The 17,006-nt window shown below is 37.5% G+C and overlaps 1 protein-coding gene across 5 annotated transcripts in view; it reads right to left on the bottom strand.

Moving 5' to 3' along the window:
• The window catches only part of LOC150078006 (teneurin-m-like), a 432,793-nt gene that overhangs the window by 278,452 nt on the left and 137,335 nt on the right, over positions 1 to 17,006 (bottom strand). For all 5 annotated transcript variants that reach the window (XM_090384265.1, XM_090384268.1, XM_090384267.1 and 2 more), the window contains exon 2: positions 12,513 to 12,559. The gene's annotated coding sequence lies outside the window, so the exon portion shown is untranslated. The remainder of the gene's footprint in view (positions 1 to 12,512; positions 12,560 to 17,006) is intronic.

The raw sequence follows: 17,006 nt of genomic DNA, 5'->3' as shown, positions 1-17,006 counted from the left end.
GTGAATACGCACAACTGTCGCATTTGGGCAACAGAAAATCCTCGAGTTATCAAAGAGGTCCCGTTGCATTCTTCAAAAGTGACAGTGTGGTGTGGATTTACGGCCACATTCATGACTGGGCCATATTTTATTGAACAGGTAACGCCTACTGTTTAACAGACTGAAAGCACTGTTTAACAGACTGAAATCGCAAGCCATTAAAGAATATAATGACAAGACCTTATCCCAAGGCAAAGTGCCATATACCCGTACTCTGAACCAGATTACAATTTCAATCCAGTTGAATGGATCAACTATGTAGCCAGATTCCAAGACAACATCACACAACCATATGATTACCAACCAGACCCCATTTCTAGTCCAGATGATGAGCTGTTTTCCATTCAAATCGATCGACAGCAGCTTCGTCAAGCCATCAACTCGCTGCGTCCGTCATGCACCGGTGGCATCGATAAAGTCCCGCATTTCATCGTAAAGTGCCTCAGTCCATATATCCTTGATCCTCTGCTCTACTTGTTCAACTCCATCCTCTCTCATAGAGTGTTTCCTGCATCCTGGAGCAAATACAGTCTTGCCCCACTACCTAAAGTTCAACTACCAAGCCAGCCGAAGCACTATAGACCGATTTCCACTGCATCCACGCTCCTAAAGCTACTGGAAAAAGTCCTTCTTCCGCATATAACACGCCATCTTCTTCCACAATCATCAAAACAACTCCATTATGTTCTCCTTAATAGATCAACTGTCTCCAACCTTCTGGCAGTCCAAACGGAAATTTTAAATGCATTTGAGGCCAAATCAGAAATGGCGGTTGTTTATGCCGATATTGAAGCTGCTTTTGATAGCCTCAACATCTCAGCCCTTCTGAATCTCCTAACCAATTTCTTTCGGATCAAAGGTGACGTTTTCGCTTTTCTGCACTCGCTCCTCCGGAATAGAACAGTGTACCTCACTCATCGTAAGCTCTGCTATACGCGATCCATCAATGCTGGTGTGCCGCAAGGTGGCGTTTTATCGGGGTTACTTTTTACCGCCCTCCTTATTCCGTTTGTGTGTAACAGAGATGATGTCATTACCTACGCCGACGATATAAAGTTCCTAACGGAAATACCACCATCAGCCGACAGAGGAGTGATCACATCGGAAATCTGTAATAAGATCACAGCTTTCTCTAGCCATCTCAACCATTTCGGTCTCAAACTGAACCCCCAAAAATCCGTTATTATGGTTTTTTCTCTGAAGAAGTGTCCCACATCCATACAACCCTCACTGCAGGGTGCAGTTATTCCAAGTGTCACTAAACACAAAGATCTCGGTGTAACCTTCGACCCAAACCTTAGGTTCAACTGTCACATCGAATGTGTTCTACGCAAGATCAACCGAATTCGCTGGATTGCCCGTCAACATCTTCTTCATAACACAGACGCAAGAATCACAATCAGATATCTGGAAACCATTGTGTATCCTACCTTTCTGTATGCCTCTGAAATATGGGCATCCACAGTACCTTCTCTCATGAAGCCCATCTTCGCCAGTGAATACTGGATATTGAAGTGGGCAACCCACAAACATCGACTCCCCCCTCAGCAGAGGACCACCAGCATGGCCGACCAACTCGAAATCCCGCGGCTGCCTCAAATAATCGGCATGAGGAGAACTGTGACCACAGTCAAAATGCTGGTTGGCAGAATCAACTCCCCTGACTTCTGGGATATACGCCAGTGGCATGTTGCACTGCCTTCCTTACGAGCCACCCCTCTTCTTCAGCTACAACGGAACAGGCTGAAGGTCAGTGACAGATTCCTAACTGGACAAGTACTTCCTACAGTACAAGCCCTGCTAATGATCGGAGTTGACCTGCAGAAATTCGCTTCTGATCGCAATTACAGGCGCTCGTTGGCCGAACTTGTTCCCCTTTTGTTTGGCCCCTGATGTCGACTCATACTGATATCTCCATCTGCTATCTCCTATGAGGCGCATAACGGCACGTCACAGGCAAATCGACGAACTGTCTCACAAGAAAATGCAATACCGAACATCAATTTGGCACTGTGAAATATTCTGACTTGTGTGAATATGCTTAAATATGTGCTTTGTACATATGAACGTGCACATACCTTGGTGTACTGTCTGCCTCACAACTATGTACATACTCATATCTATTGAATGGCTAATGCTACGTTTTTAATTGTTATGTAATCTTTTATACTGTACAAATTTTTATACTGTACATATTTTTATATTACCCTATATCATTGTCAAGCTCCTGGCTGTGGCGGGCACATTATTGTATCTGTATCTTTACTGTACAATAAAGATTTTCTTCTTCTTCTTCTTCTTCTACTGTACCCCGCACCTGTTACGTCACTGGACAGAGATATTATGAAATGTTGGCAAATTTCGCAATACCAGAGCTGCAACAACGTGGGTCCCTTCAGGATACCATATTCGTGCAAGATGATGCGCCACCCCACATCCACCGTTGTGTCCAAAGATTACTAAGACAACACTTTGCAGACGAACGGGTCATCAGCCGTTGTTTCCAGACATCTTGGCCACCCCGATCACCGGACCTCACCCCATGCGACTTCTGGTTGTGGGGTTTTTGAAGAACCAGGTGTATCGGGATGGATGTCAAACTCTGGCAGATCTGAAAGACAGCATTAGACGTCATGTTCTGGCTATTCCAGTTGACACGTTACGTTCTGCTGTAGAAAATGCTGTTCTTCGAATGGAAACTGTTGTTGACCAAAATGGAGGACACATTGAACAATTGTAGCGCTGTTCATGTGATTTGTATTGCCACAGCGCCATACAGTGACAAATTTTGTAACTATTTTTCTTTTTTTTCTCAAATAAATGGCCAGCGCATTCTTTATTGTACCTGTTGTTCAAATTTCTCTTCAGTCCGAGCCTTAGAACTCGCTCCAAAGCCCTCTACATAGGGACACTTTAATTTTAACAACCCTGTATATAAAATGAAAGAAAGGAATGGTATTTTTAATAGGAAATGTATAGAAACCGTGGGAAAAAAATAAATAAAACTTAGATGTAAAAAGGCAAAAGCCGGAAATATTGAAAACTTAACAATTCGAAATAAAAAAAATTGCAGCTTCAAATATATCCGGGCTACGAAATATCGAAGCAAGACGCGTTCAAAAAAAGGTGAAGTATCATAATATTAATCTAACGATACATAAGAAAATAAAAATGGCATTGTCAGCCATGGATCTAATCTCTTCAGAATGCTTCTCGATCCATAACTGACAAGCAGCACTTCAATAGCCAGAAGACCATCAACAACCTACGTAACTTGTTTGAACGGGTGCAGCTTTAATATTACTAAAATACTACGAAAAGGAAATACAGCGCAACAAAACCGAGCGAAGAACTCGCGGAACCACCCACTAAAAAGAGGCGAAACTGTAAATAGAAACAAATTTATATAGACCGCGTATTAATATCGGACTCAGCGAGCAAAGTTAATCAGCGCAAAATAAAAACTGAAAAGTAATTCTGTCAAAGTAAGGACTATAGGGACAGCAAAGATAGTGCCAAGAAGCTTATTTAGATGATACTGGATTGCTGATATGAATCAAACAACAAATGCCCATTAGTATCAGCATAATTATGGAGAAGGCACCGAGGCACACTGCCTTACCATTAATATCCGGACATCTGCCTTTACACACAAAAAAAGAGCTTTTATTGGTTTGAGCTGAAACCTTTTGCTTTTATGACAGCCTTCAATACTCTCAACCAGCTTTTTATAGAAGTCAGGTGATTTGTTCCTCCGCCCGGCCTTTAACAGAGCCACCAGCTCGGCCTTGTTCTTTGGGCGATCTCGACGTACCCGCAGATCAAATACATCCCAAAGATGCTCGATATGGTTCAGATCAGGACTGTGGACTGGCCAATCCAACTTTTCCACACCCAAGTCCTGACCCGAGCAGTATGGCATGGCGCGTTGTGTTGCTAATACAGGTATGGGCTTTCCCCAAAGTATTGCCATAATGTTGAAAGTGCATAATTGTCCAGGTATTGCACAGAATTCGTGGTTTTGTCGATAACGACTAATGGGCTCAAGCCAAGCCATGAAAGGAGCCCCATACCATGACACTGCCTCCACCAAACTTCATTGTTGGGAGGTTACAATCAGGAAGGAACTGTTCCCCTGGCATTCGCCACACCCAGGAACGGCCATCAGACTGGTAGAGTGCGAACCTCAACTCGTCTGTCCGAATGTTTCCCACTGCTCTACAGTCCAGGATTCGCGCTCTTTACACCATGTTAATCAGCGTCTAGCATTTGTTGAGGTGATCATTTCTGTTGAACGTGCCATCTTGCATGCCCACTTTTGCAATTGTATGTTCAAAGCCCAGTGTGCACATTTATAGCAGGTTCTGTGACGTGTTGCATGCATAGGATCCATTTCCCCATCCATGGAAGGATGTCCGGATATTAATGGTAGGGCAGTGTATGTGCAAAGCAAGAATTTGGTGAAAGTGCGAATGAAGAAGCTTTTAATGCTTTGATCTCCTTCAATGCAATTTCCTGTTACAATGAATTTTACCAAGAGAAAGAAAAGCAAATAAAATACAACCGAAATCGGTTTTTCTTTAAGAAAAATGAGGCCACAGTTTTTTTTTTTTTTTTTTTTTTTTTGATTTGGTAGTTGTTGGCGCATCGGCTTCTGTGGCCATATTGCACCTCCCAAGGTTTTTGCAGTACTTTGATCCAAGCCCGAGGCGAGAATCGAACCCGCGACCTTTGGGTTGCCGGGCAGGTACTTTACCCACTCGGCTAGCCCGGTCGGCCGAGGCCACAGTATCAGAACGTCAACATCATTCAAAAACAAATTGAAACTGGTGTGTGGACAGGAAAAAAAAAAAATCAAAGTAGACCAAATTAATTTGCTCTTAGTAAACTGTTTTAAATAACTTTGTCTCCAAATTATTTACAAATTCGTGAAAGCGCTTTGAAAACACATTTTGTTTCTTGTGTAAAAAAGGAAAACATTTCTAAACAAATTTGCAATTATACAGCACACCTTAACCTACGCTCTGTATGGGCGAGGGATGCGTTTTTTAATAGTAAATTAGCGTATTAGGTCATGGACTTGAACTTTGAATGGCTTATCAAACATATTATGCAGGTAGTGGAGAATCTTTAATGAAATTTGTTAAACGGTGGCCCAACACCATATTAGTGGATATCCCTAACTCTTATTACACGAGTTTCCATTATTTTCCCCATCCCTGCACATGAAAAACTCTTCGCGAAGAGTTTTTTTCCCCATCCTTTGCTCTCTCTCCTTTAGCCAGTTCTTTCTCATATTCAGCCTCCCTAACCTTATTCCTGGTACTGTTACATATCAACTTGCAGCTGTTGTAGGCTTTAGTACTTCTCATCGCTCTATAACGTTCCCACGCTCTCTTTCTCTGCTTTATTAGATTGGCCAGCTCCATATTCATTCATCTCATCATCCTCGTGCTATATTTTCTTAATGGTGTACATGCGTTCATGGCTTCTGTGATTATTTCTCTTAACGGTATTCCATAATTCTAATGTATTCACCCTCTCTCTCTCTGCAATCCGTCCAATTAAGAAATACCATGCAGCGCTTTAATCTGTCATAGTCCCCTTTTCTGAAATTAGAACCAATGCCTTTAACTACAACTACTGCAACAACATCATTCTTCAACTTCCAACTAACTACCTGCCAGTGGTTACTGTATTTTAAGCCCTGTTATGTCATCTGATTCATGAGTAATGACGAGATCAAGAACATTCTCAGCCCTATTATTTTCTCTAACATGCTGGTACAAATAATAATCATCTGATTTTTAAGAATTTTGTTGCCCATGGCGTGTTTCCCTTCCACTTATTCCAACCAATTAAGGGAAGGCTGAAGTCACCATTAATAAGATGTTCACACCTGCTTGTCCATTCCATCTGCATATACAGACTCGTCATACTCTTCACAGTCCTCTGGCTGTAGATTACTTCCACTCTCATTATACCTTTGCTTTAGTTAACTCACACCACACAGATTCTATGCTGGCAGGCGTAACTTCTCAGTTAAAGCCCTTTTCGCGCTCAGGCTAATTTTGATAACCAGCATGACCCTACCACACCATCCATCTTCCCTATCTTTCCTAAATATATTATACACATCACAGTGGAACTCGCCATCCCTAATTTCCGAGTGGCACCACATTTCTGTTATTCTATTACGTCAACATTTAGTTGTCCTAACCAGGAGTTCGAATTTATGCACTGTATTGACAACACTTCTGACATTACTGCAGACACAGTTAAGGTTAAGTAGTTTACTACCTTGACACACCCTTTGAAGTTATTTAGGCTTGTTTCTCCTTGCTCATTTGAAACGTTGTCATCTTCAGCATATCTTGCCAACATGGGCAACAAACAAGAATCTTAAAATGTGTGCAAGCATAACTTTGGCCCATATGATCAGATAAACGTGTGTGCATATATTACTCTTCTCCCCAATAACTAGCAGTTTCCCCCTGAAGCCTTAAGGTATCCTCAATGATACTGTCAAAAACCTTTGCACTGTCCAGACAGACACGTACACATTCTGAGTTAACTCTCAGCTATATCGTTAGTGCCCCCCCATATGAATAATAATGCTCTTTTTACCCTCCTTAAATCTGACGATCTTTGTTACCATCATCAATTGTTGCTTCCAGCAAACACACCCAGGTTCTAGTCCACCCATCTTTATTGCAAAAAATGTTACCCGTTTCCCTGAAAATAGAATCTCCCAACAACCTAAAATACAAATCAAAGAACACACAATATAAGCTGTATGGAGGATGTTCATACAACCGAGTGCAGTTTCCGTACACCATCTTGGACGCGCCCATCATCCTAAACGCCATATTGTTTCTTGTGGTGAACATCTTTCCTTGCACATACAAAATGGCCGCAAATTTTCAGTAGATCACAAATACTAATCCTTATATTTACATCCATGGCAAAGAGTAATTAAATTTTAGCCAATTTGTATCCCATGGATGATGGGAGGAACACATAAGGCATCCTTTCTGGGGAACAGGGGATTGAATTGTAAATGAAATAATCATTTACCGTTTTCGATACTAATTTTATCAAACTTTCAGTACCATGGAACATTAATCTTTTGCATGAAACTCATAAGAGTTGCCTATAAATTTCTTCCTTAAGTAATTAACGCATACCTCTTTAGATCTCGAGAGTTCAACAACGGTAGACGTGAGAGATGATTAAGAAAATCTAATTTCTCCAGAATCTTCCTCAAAGTTTGGTGGCAACTGTCAATAACGTGCAACTTAGAAGATAACTGATCTTTTCGGAAAAAAATGGTGAAAACGTTGCAAAATGAAAGCCATAAACGACATATTTCCTTGCACTAGAAAATGTGCAAATTCCAAGTGAAACTTCTCTTAGTGCTTTCATAAACAAAAAGTATTAAAAAAATCTTTAAGCTGTTTTTGTTTTCATTGAATTATTATTAATATATTAAGAAGAAAAACATTTTATTATTAACAAACTGCATTATTTTCTTGTGATTTGAATAAAGTTAAAACTGGTTGAATTTAAAATTTGAGGTACAGTTGATAATCGATAGTGGTGCCTTCTATAAAGATATTTCACATTTTAATCCAGAAGTTATCGTGGCAACTTCTTACGTGGGGGGAGGGATAAAATTTTAAAATTCCCAGGGCCACTACCAGCGGACGTGTTTTGACTTTTGGTTATTTTACTTTTGTTTTTTTTTAAATTTAGAGTTTCCTTTTTTTATCTCTCATATTTCAAGAATTCGTTCTCTAAAGCTTTGGCGATTCAGCCACTGCTCTGTCTTGTAACACTCCTTGGCATTTTGCCAGGAGTCTTTAAGGTGGAACTGATATCGACATTAGACGGGTTCTATTTTTCACTTAGTTTCACATTACCTTTTCTTTCTTTCTCTCTTTTTTTTTGTTTCTTATTGTTATTCCTTCGATAGATGGGAAACACAGAGCATATAAAATTTATTAAAACTCGATAAAGACTTTAGGATATTAATAGACTTATGGGGTCATTTGCATTTGTGTAACGCTGCGTTACCGTTACTGGGGATGGATGGTTGCAACGTAAAGGGTAACATTCATATTATTAGTTTGTTTTTTTATGTCAAAACATCATTAGCGGCACCTACTGAATTTTTCGGACCACTTGGTAACGAAAATGCGAGACGGAAGTGACGCTAATGATGGAAACTCAGTCACTAACGTTGATTCGGTAGAGTAAGAAGCGGGCGTGCACATAAGAGGTTACATCGTTCATACTAAATATTTCGGACTGAAGTAAAACTGATTGGTAACGAAAATGCGAGACGGAAATGAGGCTAACTCAGTCACTAACGCTGATTCGGTAGAGTAAGTAGCGAGCGTGCGCATAAAACGTTACAACCTTCATAATTTCGGTTCTGGCTGTTCCATTTTAAAAATGTCAACGGTGTTGTTTTTCTTTCGTCGTCTACTATCGAATTGTGAAAAGGGTTGAAAATGCATTGTACGTTTCCTAAGGATATTTTCACATCAAACAAAACATCTTTCGTGCGTACAGGATACACACGCTCTTTTTTTTTTTTTTTAATGTAATTAATGTAAAGTAATGGAAAGGATGCATGCAGGATCATAGTTGCTTTTAAGTACTACAGAAGAGGATATGTTTGATTTAAAATTCGCATTATGAAATTTGTGAACAGTCCCTTAGTTAAAGTATTTACAGTTAGGATTCATTATTAAAGTAATAAACGCATTTTTTTTTCTTTTTGTCTACTAAATTCTTAGACAAAAAAAAATATATTATAGTTTGTAATACGTAACTTTGTTGTTAATATTAATTTAAAAATTAATACTTTTAAAATTATTAATTAATAAATAATAATTTATTTTTGACACCTTTTTGTTTTTCAAAGATATTTTGAAATAATCAGTTTGACTGACACAAAACAGTCAAAATTGTCAGTTTTGACTGTTCTGTTATTTCAGTCAAACAATTGTATTGTCACTCGGAATTCTAAATTTAGATATTGACTGGAAGAATAGAATAGCTTTCGAGGCAATGTGGACCTTTATCAAATGCAATTAGTAATAATATTTTTATAAAAACACTTATATTATTTACACGCTGTTTATTAAAGTTATATATATTTTTTTATTCGTGCCACTGCATAACGTACCTCTCCTACAAAAAAAAAAAAAAAAAAAAAAAACCTGAAACTAAGTGTTAGCTAATGAATGGGGGACAAATTTACTTACAAACATACTGTCTGTAAGTAAATTTTCATGTTTTAATTATAATCTCTTAGCAACGTATCCATATGTTATCGTTGCTCTGCTAATTCCTTGTCATGAGTCAATGCAAACTTTTTTTTTCTAACAACGCTACCCTACCGCGTTTTTGTCGTTGTTAGGGGATTTTTTTTTGTCATGGAGTATTTTTGCCCCTTTGCTCCCTATCTACCTCTGAGCTCCGCTTAATACCAGTTAAAAAAAAAACAGTAACCGGTGTCCATCCTGTCCTAATGCTACCTCCGAAGACCCATCAATCACCATTTTGGAAAGGGTACGTGGGGAGGATTTTTTCGGCGCCAGCAAATTTCCAATCTCTTTTAGGGCTCTCGACAAGGATAAAAAATTAGTGGATTAATCACAAATCCCAGTCTACCTGCCAATGGCGAAAAAGACAAACAGACACGGACGCTGATCCCCCGTGATGTATAAAGGCCATGCATGAGACACCCCAACAATCCTCTGATTTCTAGTATCGATTGCTAGAGTTGCAAGAGTTAATGGGGTTTGAAATTAGAAGATGCGATGAAATATTCCATGTAAGGCATTGCAGGCTTCAAGAAACTAAACTCAATGAAGTGTTTATTGCATTTTATCAAGCTAACACGACGGTATTTCTTTTTTCCTCTGGCTCCTCACCATCCAAATTCCTTCATCTATTTATTCTCTGCCAGCTACACCCTGTTGTCTCGCACACGTTCCCCTCTACACTTTTTTTGCTTTCTACCCCTTATATATTTATGATTTTATCATTATTATCGATGTTTTTGCAATTTAAAAGTGATTTTGTACTTTTAGCGAAAAACAAGCTCCATAATTCGAATTTCATCCATAAATTAAATCTCCATATACGTGCACATCTTTTAAGATATTCCAACATTTTGGAAACTTTTATACAACTGCTCTTGCAATTTTTCAGATTTCTTCCATCATTGTTTCAGCAAAAACGCACAGCTGCAGTTATATAACTAATTATAAGTGGATTTACCACCCGTTGATGGTGGATGGTTCTATTAGTTCTGCTCCCATCAGATATTCTGTTATTTTCGCCAACAGAGAATTATTAGATAACAATTTCATAATTATATACATTAACATTTTTACTGCTTTAAATGAAATGCCACTGAGCTGGCCGTGCGTACGAAAATGGTTAATTTTTGTTTTCCATTCTTCAACCATCATGTTTGAAGGAATCCATAAATGTTCGATGAGGATTGAGGTCACGTATGGACATGAGTTGTCTTATAGAGGGCGATCTCTAAATGTCAGCTGAACTCTGCCGTGGTATACATGATAAAGGAAAAGACTATAGACAAAAAGACAGTTGTTACAGGTCTGTAGTCGTAGTCCAGGGTCCAGTTCAGGAGTCCAGGCAGAAGTCACTTTGAAGTGACTTAAGATTCGGATTGGCGTGGTTTTCCGGTCTATTTTAATGGTAAGGAGATTCTGAAAGATGTGAGTTTCCCAGTAGTGTCAGAGTTTTGATGAAGTAACAATTATTACTCTCCAAACCTGCAGTAGAGGGCGCTTGTTGCAAAGATTTTCTTCTGGTAAATACAGGAAGTGCCTGGATCTAGCAAGGAGGTCATACATGACTCTAGCAAGTCGGTGGTGTGGTATGTGCGTTAAGCGCCAGAATCTAATTGCGTGTATTCTTTGGTCGGTTTGCCTTTTGAAAATGTTTTGAGCGATCCTTGTACAAAATTACATTCCCTTCTCAATAACGCAGACCCTAAACCTCCAGACAATACCTTTAGGGATGTTGTTTACTTTTAAGATATTATTAAACATGTTAATGACTGACATTAGCATTTTGGGAAAGAGTTAATATCTAAAGTCGGTTTAATTCGAAGATTCATTTCTTCATTAGAATAAAAAAACGAGAGTGGGGTATAGTCCATTATTATTTTGCAAACTTCTTCCATTCCAGACATAATATGAAAAAAAAAAAAGAAAATTATGAAGATAATGTAACAATTCCTCTTATGATTCACAAAACTTAACAAGTGTAACGAAGTGGGCGCTATTGTAATTATGGTTGTCTTCCAAATTTCACAAGCATTCGGTTAGTGAATCTGTGTTTTTCCATTTCTATTCCAGACTGGTACTTTATCGGCTCGTTAGCTTCTTTAAAATGTCGCGTATCATTGCTACTAACTGTCAACCGCGAAGTTCATTTGAAGAGACAAACAGAACTCCCCTCTTTCTTTAATAACCATCCTCCGAAGCTTTTATCCTTATGCTGTTACGTAAGCTGTAAGAAAAGTCAAGGGATGGGAATTTCTGTTGGTATGCCCACGCGTCTCTATGGCAACCACCATAGGCTACTTAATGAAAGTGTCTGAGGACTTTTTTCCCCTTCTTTTTTTTTTTATTTGCGCGTGTGTATTAAAAGAAGAAAATTTTACTTCCACCCATTTCTCGTGTCGTCTTCTTCTTCTACTACTCCCACCCCCCAAGTCTCCGATTAAAATGTTCATTAGCCAAAGCTTTTATTAAAGGTAAAACTGGAGTACAATAACTACATGTTGCCTGAAGGGAAATTTGTTTATGAAATTATAGTTTGTGTTAAAGAAAGGTAATAGGATAAATTTAGTTTTTATGTCAAGTACAATCAACACACATCTTTCTTTGTTAAGTAATTAAGTTGTTCTTGCTGTATCAACGGCATCACGCACGGTACAAAATAAAATTGTATATTGTCAAAAAAAAAAATTAAATAAAATAAATAGCGAAACAAAAAAAAAAAAAGTGAAAAAGTCTGGAAGGTGGAAGAAATGCAAATATTTAAAACACGTTCGTTAGCTTCAATCGATGCAGTTGAATGCATAAGAAAAATAAAGAGAAATTAAAAAAAAATGGTGATTTGTTGTGGTAAGTTTTTCTTTCCTTTTTTTAATTTTTTTAATCCTGTAGTGATACGAAGTAAATGGATAGTGAGGCACTCAAAGATTTATCAACGTCCTGCAGCTAAAGGTGTAGTTAGATAAAGCCACAAGTATGACTATCTGTTGTCCATATTCATCTTAATAAGAAGTTTCTCAAACTTAACCAATGATTTGCATTTGTAAATAAATTAATTGAGTGTTTTTTAAGCCTATAATTTTGAAAATTCTTTTTCTATCTTAGTTTTTATTATCCTAACTATATTAAAAGTGTAATTACCTTTATGCTGGTAGGTTCTATCTGCAGCCAAAGGAACTCATCTGAATCTGAAAAGAAAAAATCCATTTTGAAATGAAAATACATTCTAAAATGGAATTAGAGATAAATTATGAGATCTGATTTAATAATGGCATTTATTAAAGAAAAATAAAATGTGTGGTGAACTACAATGCGCGTAGAGGCGCTACTAGTTTCAAAAATAGGATACATTTCCTTTTAAATAGGAAATATTTTATTATATTTTGTTGCATAAGTAGTAAATTCCATTTGCAAATTGCGAGAATTCATTACTGAACAGATTAAATCAAATTAAATTTAATCCCCAAAATATTACCTTCATAGAACAGTTCTATTAATAACTAGTTATTGATAACTAATTCTATAAATAACTAGTTATTGATAACTAATTCTATTAATAACTAGTTATTGATAACTAATTCTATTAATAACTAGTTACAAAAATAACTCAAGTTTCTTAATCAAACTGAAAACTGATAGATAAACTGAAATTTATATCTTCCATCTCTCTACACTCAATCATAATTTTGATTAAAAAAAGCTGAGAAATATCTGAAATCCAGCAAATCACGAAAACTGACCAAAAAATACAATTTACAATCACTAATACAAATGCTTCAAATCCTCAGCACAATATCTGATAATTAAACAAAACTAATATTAAAAATTCAAACGTAACTGCCTTAGAGTATGTGATTCTATTGAATACAAAACGTAATTATCAAAATATCATTAGAAATATGTTTTCTCTAAAAAGAAATTTGAAGCTTGAACGTCATTTAAAGAAATCTAAAACTATTTCAGATATCTTTAATATTAGATTTGGATACGTGATTTTTTGGTAATTGAAATTTAACCTTTTCTTAGCTAGATCTACGTTACGAGAATATTTTATTTTTGAATTACCATTCTGTAAGCAATTATCACGGAGACCAATACTTCTTCACAAGTGAACTGATTACTTGTTCCTGTTAAATTTCGCGATTCGTAATGACATTGGAATCACCATTCTATTATGCTAAACACCACGATTATTTGAGCGCATAAAAATTGAATATTATGCAAGGAAACTTTGTAATGGACTTTCTTAATGCATCCACTATTTCATACCTCACGCGATGTTAGGGGCCACGAAGTTCCGATTTAAAGAAATAATAACCAGTAATATTACTCCCAAAATCCAATGGAAAAGTAGTAAAAAAATAAGAGAATAAAGATATCTAGACACAATGTTTTCTTACATGAACCAGGTACAATGACCACATCAAAGCTACGCGATTGGTAACGCTAGCATCAAGGTACTCTTATTTTGCTTTCAAGGTGAATGACGGAGATGGATCGCATCCTAAATCCGAGGTTGTAACATACATGTCGTGGGACCACAAAATTCCTCCGCATTTTCTGTATTTCGTTACCCAGAAAGGATCATTTCGCCAGGAACATGTTTGTCTACCTACACCTTCTTTTACCTGTCTTATTGGAGAATGTTTTTCCTCTGTTTGACCCTTAGCTGATCCCTGGAGAGACAAGGGATAGAAATGGCTGGTAATGGACAAAGAAAGAGAAAGAGAGAGAGATGCATTAGTTCTATCCAGGAAGAAAAAGAAGAAAACCAGAATGAATAATGGTAGTAGGCCAGTGACGAAAATAAAGCAAAACAAAAGGGGAAATGGAAGAGGATGCTCAGAGAGGAGGAAGCTGAAAATGCAGTTTCTTTCGTCACTTTTCAGGCAACGGCCCTAAGGTATATTGCAGTTCGAGTTGGTACAAACTTGTATAGGCTGACTGATGCAACAATGTCTGCCTATTCTTTTTTTTTCAGATAAAAGGGATGCCAAGTGTAGTTTGTTGGTTGAGGTTCGGAGATTTCTGACTGAACACCCTAATAATAAGCCCGATAGCATTTTAAAACACTGCAGGCAGAGAAAAGCATCCAGGCAACTTGTTAAGACATGATCCTTAAGTGTCAGAAGTGAACACGTCTCACTCGCCAGCATCTTCCTTACATTATGTACAGGTAATGCAGAAACGTTGCGTTCAAAGTGTTTGAAGATGATGCGAAACGTCCCTCACATTCATTTATACGTTAAGAAACACGATTATACTTGACAAGGAAGAGTAAGAATAGGAAAACAATCTTTATCATTTATGCATTTTCATACAAGGGGTCAGCTAGAAAATTCTTGATCATTTTGGTGATATTCACGTTAATTCTACCTATACATTTAAACATATGGTGTCATGATTTAAATATCAATCTTTAATAACATTAACCGGCCCTTCAATTTTATTTTGATATTTTACCGGTCTCCTTAAGACAAAATATTAAAGACCTATAGGCCATTTCGTATATTATTTGTTTTACGTGCATATGGGACGCGTGTTAGGCTAGTACTTCTTGTGCCGTATTCGTAGTGAAAGTTAATTAATCTACATTTATTAGTAACCGTTATATCCCCTTTTCCTTCTACTATAAATAGATTAAAAAGAAAACGTCGCAATGAAGTTGAGAGTGACTCTCAAGAGAGGGTTGGTTCCGATAACCAGTTCTACAATATTTAAGATATTATGGGGGCATAAAGAATGATCCTTATCCACACGTCACAGCATAAGAAACGCTGTGAAATCCTTTCTTTTGGCAGCTAGGGTATTTCGGGGATTTAATACGATATATTTATTTTATCAGGTACAACACCTTTTAGTGTTGACAATCCCTTTTAGATCCGGGGTCGTCCTCTCGTTTATAAACCTCTGTTAGGAAGAGTCGGTAATTGTGCGTGTGTTACAAGGGCACGTCCAGAAGTATTTTTCTCTTCTATAAGATGCCATGCGGTCACGAGCTCTTTGCTTTCTTCATTACCTTTTCGAAGAAAAGCACCTTTTCTTTAGTTGGTTGTTTAATCAACTGAGTAGATTTCCTCCCCCCCAATCTTCTTTGACGGGAAAGGAAGAAAAAGAATGGGGAAAAAAATAGAGGAAAAAGAAAGAAACGTGGAAAGAAGGCGGGACATTTTATGGCATTAAGTCATCGGTTTACGAGTCCCGTGGAGTTGGAGAGTAATCAGAAAGACCACCGAATACCTTTCTTAAAGGTAAGTCTCCGATTCCTGAATAGCTTTTCTTTCAAATGTCTCTGGGTACTGCAGTAGCCCCGTTCCTTTTGTGTTCCGTGCCATTTGTATGTCAGTATGTGCACGGTAGCTTGACCTATGTTTATTTCTTTAAGTAAGGAAGGGAAAAAAAAAGGAGGAAACGCAACCAGACCGGATTTCCTATGAGAACAGTCAGTATTACTACAGGTAAGGCGAAACTCTTGGCACAACGAAGCTGGCGTAGACCAGCAGCGATTGTGCGGTTTAATAGCGTAAGTGCCGCGAGTCTAAATATTTCTGATTGCTACGTTAATCCATCGATTGAGCCAGATGATGTTGGGTACAGGCGGTGCGAGAGACAGATTGCCTCGCTCATGGAACTTTCTTCGAACCACATAAATCCTACACAACAAAGGACGCGTCTGAAAACCATCCAAAGCGGCTTACACGGGTGACGGGATAACTGAGCAAGATTGCATGCAATATTTATATATACTTCCTTACCGGAAGTATCCGTACCTCCTCTCTGTATCTGAAAGGTTTTAACTTCTTGGGAATTTTGTGACTGGAAAATACAGACGTAATCGTATTTCAGATTTTATTATCAGTGGAATACACGGTTAAACCCCTTTTGCCCCTCTATTTTTATCATTACAATCTTAAAAAATATAAGTCCAGTTGTCAACCACCCTTGACTCAACCCATTCATGGTACTAGAGCTCTAGTGGTTTCATAAACCTTTTGTTTTTAAAGTCGTTATAATTAAAAAATAATAAATAAAATTAAATAGAAAAATCTAGCCTTTTAAGGCTCTTCAAACAACCTAAACTAACTAAGATGTTTCCACTTATGTTCTATTTCTTTAAAGATAACATTTTAAAATCAAATACCTTCTACTTATTGCAAATCTAAATGTGGAATGCAAACAGCTTCATATATGGGTTGATCATTTAATTCGCAGAATCACAGAACCACCTTACAACCAGTGGCAGGATGGTGTGTTCAAGAAGGGCGTGCATTTATTTCATCCCTTTTGGTGAATAAGTGTTAATATTGGTTATAAAAAAAATGGGAATACCTTGGACCTAAAACGATTACTTTTTCTTTGACTTGTGCGCATTATTCACCTGAGAATAAGAAAACATAATAACATTAATAAAACCTGTTTAGAGAAATCGATAAAATGGCTTTAGTATTTTAAAGTGGTGTAAAGGCCAGAGAAAAGAAAAAAATGCGCTTAGCCATAAACGATTCATAAAAAATAGTGTAGAATCTCAGTTAGCGTTGTGGCATTTGCCAATTACTCTTCTTGTCTGTTATTGTACATCTGAAGCGGTTCTCCGTATCAAAGTGACAGCTTTAACTAGTCAGGCGATATATTAAA

Source organism: Mastigoproctus giganteus, chromosome 11, assembly GCF_048544385.1.
Source record: "Mastigoproctus giganteus isolate SK-2022 chromosome 11, ASM4854438v1, whole genome shotgun sequence".
Lineage (NCBI taxonomy): Eukaryota > Metazoa > Arthropoda > Arachnida > Uropygi > Thelyphonidae > Mastigoproctus > Mastigoproctus giganteus.
Note: the sequence above shows the minus strand (reverse complement) of the source record. Positions and strands in the feature narration are given on the sequence as shown.